Source organism: Emys orbicularis, chromosome 6 (assembly GCF_028017835.1).
Source record: "Emys orbicularis isolate rEmyOrb1 chromosome 6, rEmyOrb1.hap1, whole genome shotgun sequence".
NCBI lineage: Eukaryota > Metazoa > Chordata > Testudines > Emydidae > Emys > Emys orbicularis.
Genome location: NC_088688.1, coordinates 79,932,962 through 79,956,600, shown reverse-complemented (window position 1 = coordinate 79,956,600; position 23,639 = coordinate 79,932,962). Strand labels below are relative to the sequence as shown.

Sequence of the window (23,639 nt, the reverse complement as noted above, 5' to 3'; positions counted from 1 at the left end):
ACCTCTACCTGATGAGAAAAAGGGATTTAAACAGGCATCTGCAACCTCTGAGATCAGTGCTCTAACCACTGGGCTATGGGATATTCTGAGGTGGGGCTCCCTCAATCTCTCCTGTTGCAGCTGTTCCACTTTGGATAAATAATAAATCACTGGAGCCATGGGACTAGGTTCCAGGCCTTCTACACCCTAGGTGAGCATGCTAACCATTAGTCAAAAGAGTCATTCTCAGGCATCTCTCTCTTTCACTGGCCCAATGGCTTTTTAATTATTTATCCAAGGTGGAACAGCCTCAATTTGAGAGACTGAGAGAGCCACCTCCCAGAATATCCCATAGCCCAGAGATTAGGGCACTCATCTGAGAGGTAATATATCTCTCTTCAAATTCCTTCTCCTCATCAGGTAGAGAAGGATTTTAACCAAGGGCTCCCACATCCCCGTAAGAATCCTAACCACTAGGGCACCTGCTCTCCACCCCCAATTTTTGTGGAATTAGGCATTCTCTGAGCACACCTACCGGATCAGGCCCCACAGGCGAGTTAGGTGGAGCAATGCCTATCTTCCCCCTGTTCAGGCACTGCACTGGAGATTAGGCTGGAGAGAGGTGTCTAGATGTCTAGAGCAAGGCTGCAATGCACGTACCCAGAGGCAGAAACATAAGCACAGAGGGAACTTTCACTGCGAAAACTTAGGCATCCAGTGAGTTTACTACCTACAGGGTTTGGCAGCAGCTAAGCAGCAGTTTTGTGAATACCAGTGGTGCCTAAATCTCAAATGTATGGACCTAAGACCCTGTGCGAATTTAGCCCAATGTGACTACAGATGTGAGTAAAGGTAACCCCAGCTGTAAATGTTTAGAGGATTGGGGCTTAAGTGTCTTCTTGACTCTCCCAGAGCAACAGTTTCTACACATCTTTATTCAAAAAATACAACAGTAGTCTACAGACACTGTAGTTACACCAGTGTGAGGCTATAATTCTTGGACCATTATTTTAGAGTATTGGAGTTTTTTTTAAATTAAGGGCACAGTGCTGAATTTAGGATTGAGGTGGAGGCCTAGCTTCAGGAATCAAATGCTTTAAAAACCCACACCAATATATATATCAAAACCTAAGCTTCAATCCTGCAAGCTGAGGCACAAGTGCTTTTTCAGTGGGACTCCATGAGGGTGTAAGCCAGGGGTAGGCAACCTATGGCATGCGTTCCCAAGGTGGCACGCAAGCTGATTTTCAGTGGCACTCACACTGCCTGGGTCCTGGCCACCGGTCTGGGAGGCTCTGCATTTTAATTTAATTTTAAATGAAGCTTCTTAAACATTTTAAAAACCTTATTTACTTCACATACAACAATAGTTTAGTTATATTATAGACTTATAGAAAGAGACATCTAAAAATGTTAAAATGTATTACTGGATCGCGAAACCTTAAATCAGAGTGAATAAATGAAGACTCAGCACACCACTTCTGAAAGGTTCCCGACCCCTGGTGTAAGCATTTGCTGATGTAGATCAGATTGCAGGATCACGTCCTAGAAGTGATTTTTACTAAGGTCCCATCCTGTCAAGTACATGCTTAATTTTACTCAGACAAGTACTCCTGCTGAAGCCAAATGGGACTGCTCAGATGAATAGAGTTAGACAGGTGTGTAAGTTTGGGGTCTAAATGTATCTATTTTTTCAAGTACACCTCTACCCCGATATAACGCAACCCTATATAACACGAATTCGGATATAATGCGGTAAAGCAGTGCTCCAGGGGGACGGGGCTGCGCACTCCGGTGGATCAAAGCAAGTTCGATATAACACGGTTTCACCTATAACGCGGTAAGATTTTTTGACTCCCGAGGACAGCGTTATATTGGGGTAGAGGTGTATATTAGTTATTTGTATTACTATATGCCTAGGAATGCCAGCCATGGATCAGAGCATCATTGTGCTAGGCACTGTACAAAAACAGAACACCAAGACAGTTCTTGCCCTGAAGAGCTTACAATCTAAATACCTAACTGGCACCTTTGCTGCCCCCAATTTCACATGAGAGAGCATTCATGCCATGGGGGTTATTAAAAAGCCTAGTGCTAAACAATACACCTAGATGCAAAGATTGTTTTTTGCCAGTGGAAAAACAAAAAGCAAAACCCAGCAATTAAAACAAACATCTGCAGCAACATTGGTAACTAATTCATTTTTGTTTTCAGTATTCTTGTATGTGTAGAAAAGCAACACAACGAAGATGTTAAAAACCACACATTAGTGACCAAGCTTATATTTTAGGTGGGCCCAGCTGTCTCTAAGCCCTTATAATTGTAGATATTTCTTTGAGAAAATTCACTGATGGCATAAGCAGGGACAACTCTAATGAAGTCAATAGATTGACAGACATGATCACCAGTGGTGAATTTGATCCAATAAGAAGTCCCTTTATGAGGGATGGAATCAGAGGTACTTGTGACTGTGGTTTTTTAAATGTGATTTTAACATGTTGCAGTTCTCATTGACTTCAGTGGAAGTTACATGTGCACAAAGGATCCACCAAGCTCTAGATGTGCTTTCCTCTAGAATCTTTGACAGCAGGCTTTTGTTTGGTGACTTTTCTAGCAGGGAAACTGCTACGGGGTTCAACGTGTCCAACAAACTGATAATGTCTTAAATAGATAATTGTTCACTTACGTTCAAAATTAAACATTTAATTAGTCGATTTAGTGGTTAACTTTCTGTCCAAAGTCTGACACAGCCAGAATGTTAGCAAATAAAGACTCTCTCCATGCAATTGTTTCTCTTCTCTCCTGACCCTTCCTTCATCCCAGCTTCTTATGAATCAGGTTGCTTTGATTACAATTTGTGTTATAAATTAGCACTTTGAAAATGAAAAAGCTTCATTACAAACATGAATTCATTAGTCTTCATAACACACCGGAGAGTAGTTATTCCCGTTGGCCATACTTGGAAATGTTAAGTGACTTGTGCCGTGTCACAAAGGGAAGTACATGACCACAGGTGTTCGTTCCTGGATCCCAGTTTGTCCCTCCCCAGGCACTCCTCCTCTTCCAAGCCCTCTGGAGAATATTTATAGGAGCAATTCCACTCTGAAATTTAACACTATAAAAACAATACCTTCTTACTTAACAGACGTGCTTCCCTTAGTGCAGGGATCGGCAACCTTTGGCACGCGGCTCCCCAGGGTAAGCACCCTGGCGGGCTGGGCCGGTTTGTTTACCTGCCGTGTCAGCAGGTCGGCCGATCGCGCTGCTCCAGGCCAATGGGGGTGGCAGGAAGCGCTCGCCCAGCGCCGCTTCCTGCAGCCCCCATTGGCCTGGACCTGCGAACTGCGGCCAGTGGGAGCCATGATCGGCCAAACCTGCCGACGCAGCAGGTAAACAAACCAGCCCACCTCGCCAGGGTGCTTACGCTGGGGAGCTGCGTGCCAAAGGTTGCCGATCCCTGCCTTAGTGTGTTTAGTCATCTCTGCAACACAAGTTTGTACTGCTTTATTACTTTTAATGCTGCAGAACCACACAGAAAAAATGGAGTAAACTGGATTCTCTTCCTTTCTTGTGCATCATGCACAGAACTGTTTACTAGAGGCCAATTAGCTTGAATTCAGTGGAACTGCACAGATGCAACTTTAGGACATAATTTAACTAGCAGAACCTTTATTGCAAGTGATGATGCAATAAAGGAAAAAACCCAAATTGACTCTCGGAGGCCAGGCTGAGTTAAAGAAAAATATTCACTTGTTTTTACTGCAAGACTGGGTGTTGAGAGACAATGACCGCAGAACCCCAGGGCAGCATTTGCACAGTTGCATTACAGAGCAGAATTGCACTTCCAAGCTCTTTTCCTTGCACAGGTGTAAGAGATCAATCTCTTTAAAAACCATTTACATCCTCTCCCCTGCCCCCCGCTTTGTGTTACGTATTTGTTTTGTTTCTTGAATTGCAGAATAGCCTGATGGCCCTTTATGTCTTGCTTTTCCTTGCACATCTTTGCAACTAAACCCGTTAGCCAAACCAGCCCCTGAAAGGCTACAAAATGGATTTGTGTAAATAATACATTGATCTGTTTACATGCCGGGCCCTTTTATTGCTTGCTCGGCGGAGATGGAGATGCAGCAGCAGCAGGTCCTTTCAACGCAGGGTTTGGTTTTCTGCCTCCTGAAGGCTTTGACCTGGCGACTTCTCTCGGATGCGCCTCCGCTCGCTGGCCACCAGGGGTCCAGACACGCGCTGCTTCCCAGCCGCTCTTTGTCCTGCTGCTTCCCCCGCGAGCCCGCCTCCCCATCCCGTTCGGAGCTCGCGGCTGGAACCGGGGGAGGGAGGCGGCTGTCGCTGCCGGCTTGTACAAGTGGCCGCCAGTCAGGAAGCAGAGCCACGCCCCCGACTCCCTCCCCTGCCTCGCCGGCCGGGCTGCTCCAGCCCCCGCTGCTGTTCCACCTCGCTCGCTTAGCAGGTCAATGAATTGCCAGAGGCTTGAGGCTGAGGAGCTGGAGAAGCCCGACTCTGGAGCCATCCTCGAATCCCTGCCTAGCAAACATGCGCCTCTGCACTTTCTCTGATTCCCCAGCCAGGAACGTAGCTGCTTGAGAAGTTGGAAAAACCAGGAGGACTAACAGGGGCGTGTAAAGCTATCCGGAGCCACAAAAGGAGGGTGAGTGTGCACGGTGTGCAGCGAGCTCTGCTCCCACCTAAGCTGAGTTCTCGGTGGGCATGAAGTGTGTGCGTCTGTCCCTCGGGGTATAGGCTCTGTGAGCTCAGTTGTTCCATAGTAAATCCCTAGAGGATGGTAGAACTCGCCCCTGTAAAAGGTGGCCCCCACTGAAACTTGGTGGGCAATAGCAATACGAGCTGAAATATTTTTTGAAATACTAATGCGTAAAAATGTCTGTTGGAGGTCTCTCTTTAAATGATCCATCTCTAAACCAACAATTACCTGTTTGTTTTCTTGGCTGCCCCTTTGCCCACGGGTAACTCAAAACAATGTAGTTCATATTCCAAGCCACAAGCAATGACAATATGGAGTACATTGGATTTTGATAAATAATAAAATGTAAATAAAGTCACAGCATGAAAATGAACTGAAGCTAATAACTTCTGTACAGATAATTATGTTTAATGAGGATTTTTAGCAGACAGTTATATATAGTAGGGACACATACAAATAGGTTAGACCAGGTAGGATTCTGTAATGATATTCTAGTCTCCTAGGGAATTATTACAGTTTGCCTTTTGTAACTTACAATTTAAAAAAGCAACAACAATCAAGGAAATTATTTAAACACACAACTGTGAAACAAACAAATATATATTATAGCCACACACTACATATACATATGTACCCACACAAAACATGAACACACAACCATATGCTACAAACACAATTTATATATCTAAGTCATTGAAATGTACAAATAAAACTCATAATATCACAACATTTGAAGTTGCAACACAAAATAAGAGCTACAGCTCTCATACTGCATCCCTAACTCATACTTGTGTATTTTTCTCCCGCTAGGATAGGGAGAGCTATGAATACAGTTTTTTATGGAAAAATATGGCTACAATATTCATACCTTTGTCTTCCGTTTATGATTTTGTGTGGGTCTATAGTATTTCTATGTTCATATGTGATATTATACATATTCACAGTGGTTCAGTTTTAGAATTCCTGTATAGTTTCTTGTTGACCGCAAGTTTCACTGTTCTTTTTAAATATAGAGATCATTATCTGTATATATGTCTCTGTGCATGAAAATTCGTTGTGTGTACATATCACATTAACTTCTCAGGAGCATTATATAATATGAATGTGGTTTTTGGTTGTGTGGGCATGAAATTGTGATAGAAAACTCAGTCTTGAACTACCCCTGGACAGAGGGGAAAGGAGAGGCAGACTAGCGTGTTATTATGTGTGTGTTCTTCTCTGTGTGTGTGATTGCATCTGAGTCTGTCTGAGTCACTCTGTGTCCATGAACTTTACAAGCATTCAGTTCAATACCATTCAGTGCAGATTCCAGTTGCTGGTTTACTGCCAAGCAGCCAGCCAGCCAACCCACCTGTTAAAATATAACATGTACATTCCAGTCAAAGCACTTGGAAAAGCAACAAAATAACAATAAGAAATAATGTGTTATCTTAACACAGGCATGTGTATTAACTTCTGCCTTGATGTACCATAATGGAAAATGAAGTCTTTGAGTATAAGCCAAATTGCATTTTATTAGAGGTTTGGATTAGTGACTAGTCTGTTGGGGGTTTATTTGGGCAGAGAATTGAGAGTCCACATAAATGAAATATAATTTGACATATACACAACTTAATTTCTACTTGGATAAGAATGCTGTATCTATATCAGGATGGATTTCTACTTCTGTTTTTCATAATATACTGATACGTAATTTTAATTTTATTACCAAAAAAAACTGCAACAGAAATAAACAAGGGTTTATTAAAGTGACTGTTCCAGCAACTACAGTTAAGGCTGCTTCTTCAGCAATTCCATTGCAAAACCACTTCTTCACATACTTAAAAATACCCCACACATCCTGAGTCTCAGTGTAGGAACACTGTATCCTTTTTTGTGACTTAATCTTTATACAGTGGCTTGAAGATGTAAAGAGCTATGTACGTGTTAAATATTGCTGTCTATGACATTTTAAAAAATAGTTTGATTTAAATTTCAACAAGTTTTAAATGTACCAGTTTAACACTCCCTTGCACTCACCTTTAAAAATGGTTTGAACATTTAAAAAAAAGTTAAGGGAAAATAATTTGGCAAACAGTAACTACAGTACATGGAGAAATCTAACCACTTCAGGAATTACTGAGCTGTGTAAAGTAAGCGCTATCTAAGGCTATGTGTACACTGCACTTTTGTTGGTAAAACTTTTGTCGGTCAGGAGTGTGAAAAAAACCACACCTCCGATTGACAAAAGTTTTACCCACAAAAAGCACCGGTGTGGCCAGCACACCTACTGACAAAGCTACCACTCCTCGTTGGGGGTGGTTTATTTTGTCGGTGGGAGAGCGCTCTCCTGCTGACAAAGAGTGGCTACACTGTGTACCTTACAGCAGCACTGCTGTAGCGGCCCTGCTGTGCTGCTCTTAGGTGCGCAGTGTAGGCATAGCCTTACGAGAAGCAGAGTTGTAACTTTTTTCATGAGGATATTTAAGGCCTAACTAATGCCCATGGAAGTAAGTAGAAAGACACCCACTCACATCAGTGGGCTTTGGATCAGGCTGTTGATACACTTACAATACCAGAACCCACCTCGTGCTAATCCTGTGAAGAGACTGACATGGACAAATTCCTGCACCTCTGCCGATCCTCACTGATTTCATTGGGGCATCGTGTTGATGCAAGGGGTCTGACTGCACTGAGCTTGTTGCAGGATCAGGGTCTGCATAATCTATATGTACTTGTGCAATAAACAGGACTAGTTTTTGAGATGCCATTACATCTCAATTGGACACTGTAAATAGTATTAGCCATTGTACAACTTGTAGTGGCTTGGTGTTCAGAAAGTTGTCCGTTACAGTCTGTCACATAGATCAAGCAATCCACCTGTAACTACACTTTTCATGTAAGTGGTTATTTTAGCAAAAGTCAAAATAATATGGATGGATGATAAGTCTTTAAACTTCCAAGTGATGGACTTCACTGACCTGAATGGAGTAGTTTGGAGTTAATTTAGGCAATACCCACTTGAACTCCATTAGGGCCCTGTTCTGCAAGATGTGGATTCAAAAATTCATCGACTTTAAGGCCAGAAGGGACCATTGTTATCATCTAGTCTGACCTCCTGCATAACTGAGGCCACAGAGTTTGACCCAGTAATTTCTGCATTGGGCTCATAACTTCTGTTTAAGGAGTGCCCTCACTTGCCTCTCATGTCAGTGGGAATTAAAGGGTGCTCAGAATCACACCGCTCTTTTGCAGGTTTGAGCACTAAATGAGTATTAAAAATCCACTTTTTCACAGATCTGTCATTAAATCAGAACTGTTCTGGCATATCATAATTGTGCATATAACTCCCATTAAAGTGTATGAACACAGTCACACTTCTTGTGGGATGTACACTGGTGAGAGCCTCCTGCTTCCACCTCAGGAATGAGGACTGAAGCCTGGGACTGCCAGTAAGGGAAAGAAGTGACTCTTGGAAGTGGGATAGGAGGACTCCGCTCTTAGAGCACTGTCCCAATCCACAATTCTAAAATGGCACCTAGCTGCCTGCCTTCGGTTTTCATGCCACTCCTTCCACTCTTGTTGGATTCTGCCCATCACTGAGTAGCAGTAAGATTCTGGGGGTCTTTCTGACTTCCCATGGCTGGTACTTTTGGTAGTAGGAGGGGAAAACACCTTGGGCCTGATTGTGATCTCACACATGTGTAAAACTGGTAAAAGTCTATGGAGTTACTCCTGATTTACTTCAGGAGAGAGGAGAGTCAGGATCCTTGTATTTCATGGTTTCTGCCACAGATATTGTCACAGCCCCCCCAGCCATCAACTGGGAAAAGAAAGCTGGGGCTGTAAAATAAAATTGACTATACAATTGTACCTCAAGGCAAACATTTTCTATAGTGGCCTCTGCTTCTGGGTGCCCAACCCCAGACTCCAGTTAAAGTCAGTGGTGTGAATGCTCAACACCTTTGAAAATTAGGCTCATGGTGTCTCAGGCCTTGGTTACACTGGCGCTGTACAGCGCTGCAACTTGCTGTGCTCAGGGGTGTGAAAACGCCCCCCCCCCCCGAGCGCAGCGAGTGCAGCACTGTAAAGCGCCAGTGTAATCAGCGCCTGCAGCGCTGCACGCTCGCTCGCAGCGCTTCAAGCTACTCCCCTCGGAGAGGTGGAGTACATACAGTGCTGTGAGAGAGCTCTCGCAGCGCTGGTGGCGCGACTACACTCGCAGCGCTGTGAATTCCTAAGTGTAGCCAAGGCCTCAGTTTGCTGCGCCACCCTGGTGCATCATGGGAGATGTAGTCCTGCCCATGGGGAGAATGAAGACATGAGGAACTTGAAACTACAAATCTCATGACGCACTGCAAGGCTCAGACAGAAACAACAATTAAAGTTGATCTGAAACTAAAGGTTTTGTTCCAGGTCAACAAACAACTGAAATGTTTCAATTTGGAACTGTCAAAACATTTAGTTGCAGTGAAAACTGTTTTGACATTTCCTAGTTGAATTTTTTTTAACTTTTCATTCCATCCAAAATTTCAATATCAAGAAAACAGATGTCAAAATATTGGAATGACCTATGAAATGGAAATTTCAGGTTTTGATTCTCTCTAGAATTAACCTCTCCAAGCTGGGGAAAAGAAATTCTCAAGTCTTGTGCAAGAAACAGGATATTTTTAAAAATAGTTAGACTGCCACCAAGCAAGCCAATATATTTTTATGCTAAATGCCTGCCCTATTGCACTCATTTGTTCTGATGAATTCAATGGGACTACACAAATACTTAAAGCTAAGCATGTGCTTAAGTGCTATGCTGGTTTGAGGCCTTAATCTTTGATGTTGCGGTAGAAAGGGAGATTGGATTGGCCCAGTTCTGGAACTGAAAAAAAAATCAGTGTTTTCAAGTCAATAAATAGATGACATTATATAATTATAACTGATAATTAACTATGGTTAACTAAGAGTGCCATGTATGTAGCTTAACGAATAGTGATGTGAGAGCCACTAGCCCTTTTTCCGTCACCTGTTACTTTACACTTACATGCATTTAAGTTCAGTAAGAAAAGTGAAGAAGGATTGTGAGTGCTAGTCTGCAGGAAAAGTACAGCAGATGGAAAATTTAATACAAAGAAGGTGAGAAATAACTAATAAAATGTCAGCTGAAGTAACAAGATGCATGTGGGTGTGTGCTAGGCTGTAATTCACTGGGATGTGTTCTACTTCATATTATATATACGTATGTATATTTTTATTCTGTGTTCTGGGGCTAACTAGCTGAACAATGTCTAAGAAGCAGCAACAGAACTACATCCTGCCAACTTTTAGAATTAAGGGAAAACTCTCAATGGTAGCAATCCGGATTGATGTTCCTCTGCTGTACTCACATTCTTTTTCCTGCCTCCTAATTTTTGTATCTATTTTTAAAATACATATGTTTATGAAGTTTGCCACAATGAGTCTCCTGGGCTTACTCTTCTTGGCTGGAGCCATCTTTAGAGTAATACATCATCAGACCGCCATTGATCTAATGATGTACCTATTACTTGCTATTCAGATATTGGCAAGAAATAGAGTAAGGTTCTAAATGTTTGCATCAAAAGGGCTAGGGGAAACTAGTTATATTGTATCTAATCTTTGCACGCAAGCAACCATATTTTTAAATATATATGTACTTTCTAAAGATGAAATGTATATCTTAGAAAGAGTTTGATTATATCTGCTGCAGGAGAGGGAGAAGTACTAATTTATATGAATTCCAAACCTGGATTCCAAAGTGTATTGAAGGAAAGAGAGTAGACTTCATATTGGTCTTCATACCACCACTTTTTAATAGCAAAAGGCCAGATTTTTCCAAAATATTCAGCCTTTCCTCCCCCTGCAAAAAACAAACAAACAAAAAAAAACAACACATTTTCAAAAGAGCTCTGCTCCCATTTATGTACCTACATGAAGTATCCAGATTTTTTTAATAGTGTTCAGTTCCCTATGGAAAAAACACAATATTCAGTGAGAGGTAAGAATGAAATAAGCAATGTGGTGAGGTCAGTTTTCAAAGTGAAAGTTTTGTAGACCTCTTTATTAAATGTAAATATGAATCGAGGTGGTTGCATGCTATTTGAACCTCTTCTTTATTTCCTGATCCATTAATAGATTCTGGGTTAGACTGATGAGGTGGGAGGTTCTGGGAGGATGGATTTTCTTCTCTTTACCTTGCTCATCTTTCTTTGCCCTCCATTCCCTTGACCCCATGGTCCCTTTTTCACTTTCCTCCTGCTCCTCCCTTGTTCCTTTTTCTGCATGGCTATCATTCTATTCTCATTTCCCTCTTTTACCCACTCTCCCCCTTGCTTTCCCTTTTCCTTTTTTCCTTACTCTGTTCCCTCTAGTTTTCTGCAACTCTCATTGGTCTTAATCAGTTTTCTCATCACTCTAGCCCTCTCTGTTAGGTTTTACATCTCTCTCTCCCATCACTCTTTGCCCCTTTCTTCCGAGTTCCCTCTTCACTCTTCTTGCCGCCTTCATCTCTTCCCAGTCCCGTGGTGTAATTGCTCTTTTTTGCTGTTTCCATGCCATCTGGTGTGTTCACATGGGTAGTCCTGCAGCACTTACTAGCAGGACCCTCGTGACTCTACCAAAGCCCTTTGCTAAATTACCTCCAATGCATAGTTAATCTTGGTCTCTAGCTGCATATGAAATATTTAAAGCTAATAAAGAACTGTCAGTGTTAATAAAGAAAAAGACTCCAGCCCCACAACATAGACTATATCCCTCCTACTCTGCAATCACCCCTACCTCAGGCAAAGGGATTGGCCTTGAACAGAGACCTGAAGGTAAGCACCCAGGACCTGTCTAAGCAGTGAGAGGGAAGTGAATTTTAGAGCCAAGGACCTACCATTGAGAATGCCTGGTCTCCTGATTGTGGTTTACGGTGGCACATAGGAAAAAGGGAAGTGGAGGCCCCTCAGGTAGCCTTGACCCAAACCATTTAGGACTTTATAGATCACTGTCAGCTCCTTTGATTGCACTTGGAAACAAGTCACGAATGCAAATAGGAAGTCAGTACAATTTTTGGAGAAGTATTGTAATACGCTTCCTATGGCCACCACTACCAAGCTGTATTCTGCAGCATCAAAAGAGTCTATAAAGGTAGTTCCATGTAGGGTGCACTGCAGCAGCCCAATCTGGAGGTTACAGAATGTTAAATTGCTATAGCTAGGTCCACATCAGAGAAAAGTAGTTGCAAGCTCCTTACTAGACCTAGATGAAGTGAGGCACTCTTGGCCACCTCCTGGGAAAACAGGAGTAGCTGGGATCCAAAATCCCTCTAGGATCATCTAGGACAGTGGTTCTCAAACTTTTGTACTGGTGACCCCTTTCACATAGCAAGCCTCTGAGTGCGACACCCCCTAATAAATCAAGAACACTTTTTTATATATTTAACACCATTATAAATGCTGGAGGCAAAGCGGGATTTGGGGTGGAGGCTGACAGGTCACGACCCCCCAGTAATAATCCCCTGGGAGTCCTGACCCCCAGTTTGAGAACCCCTGGTCTAGGGAAAACCCGCATCAGTTCCAGAGAAAGGGACAAATTAATTCTCTTAGTCTATGAGCTGGGCTACAGAGTTCGGGCCATCTCTCTTTACCCACAATATAACTCCCACTGATGTGAATATAATTTTTGTGCAAACCTTGTTTCTCTTACGTCCCCGTCCCACTTTATTTTTGCACAGCTGTCTTTTTTTAATCATTTTCTCCATTCAGCAGTGTGATACTTTGTAAGTCTTTATTATATATAAACAATAGCATACAGAGGCCCAGTAGGAGCAAGCACTGTTGTGCTAGATACTGTGAAATCATCTGAGGAGGCAGTCTATGCCCCCCAGAGTTTCCAGTTGAAAAAGATAAGTGCCACATGGAGAGGAGAAAGACACCACACAGACATTATGGTTATATAATTGCAAAAAAGTTATAGATAAGATGCCAACCATTTCCATCTTCCCATTAACCTGGCCACCTTACATTTGCTGATCTTTTTTTCTAGGTGTCATGGTAAAGATGGCACTTGGAGAGGGGTAATGGCTTTACAGGGCGGGGGGACATCTCATATGTAACAGACAGCATGGAAAAGTCGGAAATACCTTTGTGAGAAATTGACATGGGCCGATGAAACTGGTGTAGTAGAGGATACAGTAGAACCTCAGAGTTAGGAACAACACAGTTACGAACTGAGTGGTCAACCACGCACCTCATTTGGAACCAGAAGCACTGTATGCAATCAGGCAGCAACAGAGATTTTTTTTTTTTTAAAGGCAAATACAGTACAGTGCTGTGTTAAATGGGAATGGAGGCTGTTCATAACTCTGAGGTTCTACTGTACTATTGACAACAGCAGACTTGGGTCCTCCTTTGGTTTCTTCTCCTGCTAGCTTTTTTTGCAGGGATGGAGCCAATTTGCTGTTTTGTGGTAATTTGATTTCCTAATCCCACTGCCGTCTCTGTCAATCTCAGTTGCATTCTCTCTGAGCTTCCCTCTCATATCCTTGAGGCAAGTGAGCAGTTAGCCAACATCACCCTCTAGGAACTCTAACACTAGTACTCTAGAATGAATGTCTTCCTCCCCCCCCAACCTATTCTAGCCAAGTATTCAAACAAGTCTCTAACTAACTGTTTCCAAGACAGCTGCCAGATTTAAGAGACTCCAGTATTCAATGAGCAACTCACATAGTGTTTAGAGCACTAGGTTATGTGTCCATATCATGCTGTGTCACTTAGAGGCAAGCTTACCTATTATTGAATGAGCTGGAAATTTTCTCCCATGTTCATCTCATATATTACAGTCTAGTCTTCTCCAGCACATTTAGAGCCAGAATGAGTGAAACTGGATTAAGTCAAAGAGACGTTCATTTGTCCCCTCTTAAGTTGGATCAGTCCCACCCAAAGTTGGACATCCAGTCTGAATCTATTTGCTCTTAGCCACGAAACAAACATATCTCAGCGCAAAAAACATTCAACTCTGCTTCCAGGCTATACACCTTAAGAATCCACTCTGGTGACAAAGACAGTTGATCAACACAACCTTGACCTTGTTGTTTGAGCGCCTGGGTTTTGAGTTTCTTGTGGTGATGAGTATGGAGAGAGAAGGATGCTTAAAAAGGAAAACAATCACAAAACCCACACAAAAAAAATTTAAACATGTTGACTACCTGTTCTGCAAATAAAAGGTATAATTCCCCCCTCCATTAGTCTAGTATGTGAGCACTCACAATCTTTAATGTATTTATCCTCACAACATCTCTGTGAGACCGGGAAGCACTAAACACTGTTACCCCCATTTCATAGACTGGAAACTGAGACAAAGGGAGACTGTGTCTCATCCAATGTCCCAGAGGAAGCTGTGGCAGAATAAGGAATTGAACATGTGTCCCAAGTCCCAGTCTAGAGCCTTAACCACTAGAGAATTCTTCTTCTCCTTATATCTCCTCATATCTATGATGTGATCTTGTCTAAAATCTCTTAGGGGCACACTGACAGACAGAAAGCCTACTCTTAGGTTCACTCTGTCCAGTGTAAAGGCAACAGCTAATAAAGTCACAACCATCCACAGTTTAGTCATTGATGAGGCAACCAGCATTTCTTGTACAACTGAAACCTGGCTGGATAAGCTAAATGAGCCTCTCTTGAACCAGCTCTTTCCAGTTAGATGCAACATGCACTGAGAGGGAGTGGTTAGGTTGTGTTACCAATAGCCCAGCTATAGGAGTTATCTGACTCTAAAAACAAATATATTTGATTGTGTCCAACTAGTTTGAGTCCTGGAATGTTGTTAATTTGGGAATAATTATGGTGCACAGGCTTGTATTTCAATGACTTCCAAGTCCATGTGGGTGATGGCTCTCCACAGAATCTTATGGCTGCCGTGACAACATGAAACACTCACATACTTCAGCCCACGGGAGAGCACGTTGTCATGGTCAGAACTTCCACTCTTCCAATTTGTAGCCAGGACCATCTTTTGCTCACATGTTTGTGATCTTACGTTTTTCATTGCTCCACCCATGAAGACAGATGAGCATGGTAGGCTTTCATATTTCTTAAAGGCACAGTGTTATACAGCAAGTAATTAACTCTCTCAAGGGGTTGGTAGAACAGTATGATTTTCTGTCCACAGCTATTGCTATCATTGCCTCTAAGCATATAGAAAAAGTAGAGTGAGGATTGGCATTCTGTTTGCAGGATTTGAGAGTAGACTTGACAGCATGGGAGTAGCATAAAGAAAGTTCCCACATCAATGGCAAATAACTTAGTACTTAGAGCACTGTTCCAGGCCCTACACCAATGCCAATAAGTTTTGTTTGTTTTACTTTGCTGTGGTACTGTAGCTTTGCTGCTGCCAGGCAATTTATTATAAACCATTTCTGAACTTTTAAATACAGACCACAATTACATAAACGTTAATAAATACATACGTTGTTGCAAACTCCTATTTAGCTGGGCACTGGATGTATTTCCTTTCTTGTAATTGCTGATTACCAACATATGTCTCTCCCAGCTTTCTCCTCTTGTAGTCAGCTTTCTCCTCTTGTAGTCAGTCAGTTTGATTTCACTTATGTCACAAGCTAGCATCATCACACTCTCTTGCCCAGGTGTGAAATATAATGCCTGACACTGAATTCTAGCATCTGCGAAGAAAGCAGACAGGAGGAGTGCACAAGTCATCAAATATATTCCTAATTACACCCAAATATTTTGATGATCAGCACTGAATGGTAAAGAGAACAAGCATAGGCAAAAGAGGCTATGGTAATGTATGTATTAAGGAGCTAAAGCAGGGGTGGGCAAACTACGGCATGCGGGCCGTGTCCGGCCCATCATACCTTTTAATCTGGCCCTCAAGCTCCAGCCAGTGAGCAGGGTCGGGGGCTCGCCCTGCTCCGCGCATGCTGTGGCGCCATGTGGCTCCTGGAAGCAGCGTCATGTCCCCCCTCCGGCACGTAAGGGCAGCCAGGGGGCTCCACACGCTGCCTCTGCCCTAGTGCTGGCTCTGCAGCTCCCATTGGCCGGGAACTGCGGCCAATGGGAGCTACAGGGGCGGCACCTGCAGACGGGGCAGCGCACAGAGCTGCCTGGCTGGCGCCGCACCTCCACCTAGGAGCTGGAGGGGGGGACATGCTGCTGCTTCCGGGAGCTGCTTGAGGTAAGCGCCGCCTGGAGCCTGCACTCCTGACTTCCTCCCGTGGCCCAACCTCCTGCCCCAGCCCTGATACCCCTCCTGCCCTCCGAACCCCTTTGTCCCAGCCTGGAGCACCCTCCTGCACTGTAAACCCCTCATCTCTAGCCCCACCCCAGAGCCCGCACCCCCAGCCAGACCCCTCACCCCCTGCCCCAACCTGGAGCCCCCTCCTGCACTCCGAACCCCTCAGCCCCAACTGGAGTCCCCTCCCCCACACCCCAATCCCCTGCCCCAGTCCGAAGCCCCTCCCGCACCCTGAACCTCTCCTTTCTGGTCCCACCCTGGAACCCGCACCCCCAGCCCAGAGCCCATACCCCCTCCCACACGCCAACCCCCTGCCTCAACCCAGAGCCCCCTCCCATACTCCAAACCCCTCTGCTCCTGCCCCAGCCCCCTCTTGCACTCCAAACCCCTCATCCCTGGTCCCACCCCAGAGCCCACACCTCCAGCCAGAGCCCTCATCTCCTCCCATATCCTAACCCCCTACCCCAGCCTGGAGCCCCCTCCCGCACCCTGAACTCCTCATTTCTGGCCCCACCCCAGAACTCGCACCGCCAGCAGGAGCTCTCCCCCCCCCCCCCCCGCACCCCAACCTCCAATTTCGTGAGCATTCATGTCCCGCCATACAATTTCCATACCCAGATTTGGCCCTCAGGCCAAAAAGTTTGCCCACCCCTGAGCTAAAGCATCTTAAGTTTTCTGATCCTTGCATTCTTTGTTTCTATAAATGCAAAGTTTACAAGAAAATCTCTTGATTACTGCCTGTCACGGATCCTAGTGAGCATCCACTCCTGAGCACCCTCTAGGACTGCTGGGGAGGGGGTGGGGGGGATACAAGCCTCTGTGCTGTGGATCCCTTGGGGTGTGTTAAGCTTCTAAAGCCTCAGCAGATTGCCACACTGGTTCCTTCCTTGGCCTTTCTGGCACATTTCCTGGGCACTGACGCTCAGTCTGTTACCCCATCATAGAAATGGGGCTCCTTAGCCTCCAAAACCCATCACTGATACCCAAGATGTCCCAGTTACTTAAATACACCTCTTTCCCACAACTCCACCCCGAAGCTTCTGGTTGCAGAATAACTCTCTCAGGGGCACGCAGCAGTTATGAAACAGTGAACATACACCCACTCTGCTCCGTCTAATTTCTTTAATCTTTTTTATACTTAATCATGTCAAGCACAGAGGAGTTCAGATCATACAAAGCAACAAACACAAAATGCATGTCCCTGCCTCAGTTTCCTCACCAATCCAGGGCACTCTTGGGGCTGGGATCTGAGTCCCTGGGGTTATCCCGAGTATTGGGGCCATCTGAGCTCAGGAAAGTGGTCAGGGCTGCCCTGGCCTATGAAGCTACTGCATGCTGGGTGACCTCTCCCTGCTTGAGCCCCTCAGCCAGCTTCTGTGACCTTGCTCTCTCTTTTGCCCTACACTTCCTTTTCCTGTCTGGTTCCCCCATTCCTCTGTTTCTTTATTGCAACCCTACCTGGTCTCTCTTGTTCTCCTCCTGGTAAGTTTCCACTGCTCATAACTTCCCCTCTCCCTCCAGAGGAACCAACTTTTTTAGCATAACCTTTGTGAGGTCTAAGTACAGTTGTTAACTGTTAATATTTCCTGTTGTCCCTGTCTGGTGTATCTGCTGTAAGGCCAGACACATACATATAGACACAGATGATAAAGCAGTTTTTCAAAATACAGTTTTGCAATATCAGTCAGAATTAAAAAGTTGTACTGATAGCCTCAATTCATCACACTGTCATTTGGCTACATGTATAAATACCAATAATGTTAAACTTATTGCTCATTTGTAATGTTCTATTTTTCTAATATCTTAATTAGGGCTGAACAGTTGAATCTAGCAGTAATGCTAAAAGAGCTGTTCTATAAATTGAGGGTAAGAAGCTAAAATTATTTTCTGAGCGTAGAGGTCATATTCCTTCTGGAAATATCTTTTTTTCTTAGAAGTATAAGCTGATTTCTTAATTATTCTACAAAAACTAGGATCTTAAAATCAGTTTTAATAGTGGACAAGAGCAGATATGTTTTTCCAAACCCTGACAGAAATTGAGCTTTCTTGTTCCCACTCACCCTCCTGGGTGTGTTGCCAAAAAGGGCTGTACAGACTACTGGCAGTGTCTTACCCATATCAGTCAGGGCACCCCCGATGGGAGTGCTTAGTGAAACACCCTCTTCTTCATTAAGAGCAGACCTCTCAGTGACCTCAATAGAAGTGGGATAAGGCCTTCAACTTCTGAGAGATGCAGTGTTCAAATGCCCATAGTTAGTTTATATAATAAGAGACGTCATGTTATTTTATTTTATTTCAAAATACTTTAAATATTTTATTGTATATTCATGTCATATTAGAGGCAGTTCAATAAAAGGCTATTAGAACACAGTTTTCTTTGTATACATTTCCTGGGGAGAGTTCACTACCATTAATACTTGTAACATACACAGATTTAAAATATAGTTTCCTATATTCCTGTTAAATGACATTGGAAAAGACATATAGACATCAGAGCACTGGTTAAAAACAATTTGTTTTTGCTAAAGATGGCTTCAGTTTGCACGTTGTGTGTGTGTGTGTGTGTGTATATATATATATATACATGGGTGAATGCAGTAAGAGGGCCCCATATGGTTCAACAGAGAAAAATTCTCCCAAGGCTGTGTGGATGGTAAACAGCATGAGTGTATAGAAAATGTATAGCAGAAGCAGTTGCAATTAGAAAGAATCCATAATAGTTACACATGCATAGCTGGAATACTTCTCAAGTAATATGAGTGAGGCTCTTCTGGTACAGCCGGAGCTGGGCATGTGCTTTTCTGTGTGTGAATACTGTGCTTTGAAAGCTCCTTTATGATTCACAAAAGCAGCTGCTTTAGAGCTGGAGTGGCTGCAGAGTTTTTGCAATTCATTTAATAGGTATATCGCAGGCTGCTCCCATCTGTTTTGAAGATTTGGGAGAGTTGAGTATTGGGAATTTACTTGTTCACCAGTGGCAGTGACAAGGAAGTACACAGTGTTGTTGTTCATTCAGAGTGAAGTAGTCCTTTCTCGACTCATTTAAGGACTGTGGATCAAAGCTAGCAAGAAGACCTACTAAAGTCTACTCAAAATGTGAGTTGGCTTTAGTTGGGCAATCAATATAAATTTTGTAAAGTCTTCAGAAAGGTAGCTCATGCTCAACTTTGCATTAAAAATGTTGAAGAAGATTCCTAAGCTAGAGTTCTTCAAGTATCTCCAATAATAGTAACATTTCAGATGTTAGCACTCAATACAAAGTCTTTTCATTCCAGTGATTAAGTAAAAAAAAGTAGGTTTTTTAGGGTCTTCATTTCGATTTTCAATAACTGCTAAATGTTTCGGGTTTTTTTTTTTTTTTTTTTTTTTTTACATTTTTGTCCCTTGGTATAACGTTTTTGCTACCTATTCCTCTGGTAGTCAGTCAAATCAGGAAGCTTGCAATGACTGCACAATAGCTAATCTATACCTGTACACTGTGCTTGTAATGTACTGTATCCATCACATGTCATTTTAAACCCACTATTTAAGTGAAAATAAATAGCAGAGATATGATCTTCTCAGAGTGTCCACTTGGTTTTCAGCTTTGGGATAACATTTCTTATAGAAAAATCTTATATAATTTAATGGGAATGAAACTAATAGGGTTCTAAAGTACTGTCAAAATCTAAGCTGGAAAAGAGACAAGGAGATCTTCCTTTCTACAATGGGTTTTGTTTGTTTGTTTTTGGTTGGCTTTTTGTTTTAAACCAGACAGAATTGTATCAAAGAGTTATGGTTCTCTATTATATTTTATAGGATTTTCCATAAGGGAGAGATAATGTATTAGTAAATGTAAACAAAAAAAGGGGGGGATGATGAGAGAGAGAGAGGGGGTGTGATTATTGAGAATCATTTATAACCATATATAAAGTTTCAGTAATGCAAAAGCAAAACACTTCCTTCATAAAGGCGCCTGTATCTTGGATTCAGAGTTGGCTAACATTTGTCAGAACAGTTTTCTGGCAAAGAGTAATCTAATATGAAATGCAGTTTTCAAATTTCAGATTTGAGCTTTGAAAAATCCCATATTAGACTTGAACAAGGAGGTCACTCTTAATGGTGTAACACAAGACAGGAAATGTCACAGTTAAGATTAGAAGCCAAACTGATACATCTTGCCACCCTCTACTCTGTTGTCCATTGTGAGTAACTGAAAGACTTCTCTCAGTCTCACAGTGTTAGCAAGAACACCCTTTCAGTCCATCATCCCCGGTTGTGTCTAGACAACTCAATTCCTCAATCAGAAAACGTAAGTCATCCTGGCTTGTTCACTGCCGATGTCTTAAAATCCTAGTTAGACAGCAATATTTTCATTGTGTTGTACAGGAACAATTGCCTGTACAAAAATTACTTACAGATATTATATAAGATGAAGGAGAGGGATGGGCTAGTGCTATGAGCAGAAGAGTTAGAGAATCCAAGGTTCTGTGATCAGCTCTGACAGCAGCTCTCCTTGTGGCTTTGGGTAAGTCACTTCATCTCTCTGCCTCTGTTTACCTATCTGTAAAATAGGGACAATAAAACTGAGCTACCTCAGAATACTGTCAGGATGTATTAGTAAGTGCTGTGAAGTGCTTAGGAGATGAAAGGCACTGTAAAGTGCACAGTATTATCATCTGAAATCATTGCTATACCCTTTAGAAATGTAATTCCTACTTAACCCATACTCTACAGAATCTTTATGTTACTGTTGATGGAAAAACACTTATTTGCATGAAACAGGATAAATATTTTCCAACTTAGCTACATTTACTGACCATATTGACTCAGATGGCCCAGCATATTGGTTTTTGTATCTTACTGACACATTGCAATAAAACAGTGTTTCCTGTTCCCTCCCGAATGTGCAGCCCAAGTGTAATAATGAATTCCAGTGTTTTGAATAAAAAACAGTTCTTTGTCACTGTTTAATGCTTGTATCCCCCTGACTATTTATCAGATTTCTCTCTCTCTCTTTTTTTTAAGATGTGTGACCCTTGGAAATAAAATGTGCTAAAAATGGTGTTTAAAATTTCACTTATCATGGATTGTAAATTGGCCTGTGTGTCAGAGAGAAAGGAAAAAGCATACACTTCCACAGAACTGTATATATCTCCAAGTTTTTACAGGAATGCTGAAAAGAAACCCAGAAATGTGCATCTTGAAAGACTTGTTATTAAGAAAAACCAAAATAAACATGAATCTTGTAACTGCTAAGCAAAATGCTGGAGCAAAACAGCTTTTCTGAATCTGATCTGCTTCTAATACCACATTTGCTGGTGCCAGACTGAGACTTACTTTGGATACCGATAGAAACCATCTCCTCGTGCTAGATGAAGCAGTTGAATACATGCCCAAAAAGCCTGGGGTTATTTGGATGAGTAGATGGAGGCATGCAGCGATGATTGAATTTGAATCTGTTATGAGAGCAAGTATTCATTCACTCACTAAACAAAGTCCTGAACAGAAATAACCTAAGCTCATAAATGTAGGGTACTCTGCACAGATGGTTTGGTAGCTGTTGCAGTAACTTACAGAAATTTCTAGGCTCCCATTTTCAGAGGTAGTTATATGGATTAAATGCTTTATTCTCTTATATTCTTTTTAAAGAAGCTTTTAGAGGACATTTTACTAGTAGGGAAGCTTCCTGGGGCAAGTGACCTCATAGTTAACTTTCAAATCCATAATCTTAGTCAAGATTAAACACATGACCAGATTTCCTCCCCCAACCCCCAATTTAGCCCCGATCCTTTTTTTATGGTTGAATTAAAAAAAAAAAAGTGGGCTGAGTTCTCACAGAAACCAGCATGGCATTAGACTCTGGTACAGATCACAGAGGGGCAGTGATGTTTTACTTCTCATTTGCCTTGAAGACTTCTTAGCACACAAGATTTTTTGCAGGAAAATAGGAAGGGTGGGGCTGGCACTGCTCTGCCCAAGAAGCTTTCATTTGTATGCTATTATTGTACTGTACGTCTCCGCTGCCCTGAGTTTGTATGCTGTCTTGCCACATTCTCTCTGACGCTATGCAAGAGAATTGGAGAATAAGCACATTATGGGGGGTAACGTGATTGGTCTTCTGGGAGGATGTCAGTTTCTGTGCCCTTCAGCATCCTTTGCTACGTGGTGCAGGGAGCAGCATTGATGTAGTTTAATTTGAAGAAAGGAAAAATCATTGTGAACCACCCTCAAACCTGATGATGAAATGAAACCGCTCAGGAGTGAAACAGCGCAAAAAGCGCACTCGAAATGCTGTCTCCACTGGCATCAGCAGCAAGATTCATTGACTTGAGTGGGGCCAAGATTTCACCCTTTGAAAGAGCTTTATTACTTTCAGCAAGTAAAAACAGAGTTACCTAACAAATACAGAGCTAAAAAACCTGTTTGTTTTGTGAGAATGAAATAAATGAGTGACTAATAGTTGCACAGATGAGTTAATATCTGTTCTGGCCTACATAGTGTAAATAAGGGTTTCCTAATGCATAATATCCATGGTTGCCCTAGCGTGCCTATTAGTATCCAATATCTACATATAATGCAGCTATTTGAAATAACTGTGGTTATTTAAGTATTTTATCCACTTGTATTTTGGGGTTTTCTTTTATGAACTATAGTACAAATATGGCTGATAAAAATGTGAGTATGAAAGGGCATAAGTGATATAAAAGTTGCTACATAGGAGTAACTAATTCCATCTGTAACTTATGCTGTAACTTTTTTTTAAACTACACGAGTGCTGTCATTTCAAACTTTTACAATGGGGAAATATTTCTCTACAGCTGATTAGTTGTTTTTGACCTCCCACAGCCTCTGACATTGTCCCCAGTCATAAAAACAGACAGCTGCTGTTGTTGGCTGGAGGCATTTAGTGTTGGAAAAATCTGTGCCACAATGGATGAAGGTGACAAAGTAGAAAAAACTGTTAAAATGATGGAAAGGCTCTGCTCCCTCAGGGAAGGCAAGGGTTAGAAATTTGAACACTTCTGGCTTTGGGTATGTGCTAAGATGAGGGATTCTAAATCAGATCAGAGTATTTGGAAGTAGGGCATCTCCCAATACCAGACTTCCAACCTCAGCACCACCAAAGATGAATGGAAATAATTCCAATAATCCATCCACAAACCCTGTTCATATTTTCATATTTGTAGAAGCTTATTTTGGGCAACACTTTACCACACTGCTTTTCACATACATATCCCTGCTCAACTAGTCCCCAAAGATCTACATGGGAGACATGAAACTTCTTTTCTCCCATTCTTGATGCCTTCAGCCTCTCTCCCAGTCCCTTTCTAGTCCTTTTAGCAACTCTGTTTGTTTCTTTCCACGCTCCATCCCTGACCTCTCCATAGCATCCTGCAGCAGATGCCTACCTCACCAGTGTAACTGCCTCAGTTTACCCACCAGTTCTCTCTTTACATCCAGCAGTTTCAGTGCTTTTGACCTTCCAGCCAAAGCAAAAGTTAATGTGTTCTCAGGTTAAACCGAAGTCCCCAAAAAAAGAACATCCTTGGCCATTGCCGGAACACAGTCTTCACCCTCTTGACACAGTGCTGTCACAAGAGCCATTTTGCCCTCCTAGGCTAAGCAGTCCCTCAGTCCTTCCCTCTTCCTGCAGGAGATTTTTCTCACCAGTCACCACCACTAGGTGGGATCATCAGGGAGCTCCAGCTCTCCCTGTACTCAGGGCAGGAGC

The 23,639-nt window shown here is 42.6% G+C and overlaps 1 protein-coding gene across 1 annotated transcript in view; it reads left to right on the top strand.

Moving 5' to 3' along the window:
* Window positions 1-4,421: 4,421 nt before the first annotated feature.
* The window catches only part of MARCHF3 (membrane associated ring-CH-type finger 3), a 117,906-nt gene continuing 98,688 nt past the window's right edge, over window positions 4,422-23,639 (top strand). The window contains exon 1 of the mRNA XM_065406534.1: window positions 4,422-4,642. The gene's annotated coding sequence lies outside the window, so the exon portion shown is untranslated. The remainder of the gene's footprint in view (window positions 4,643-23,639) is intronic.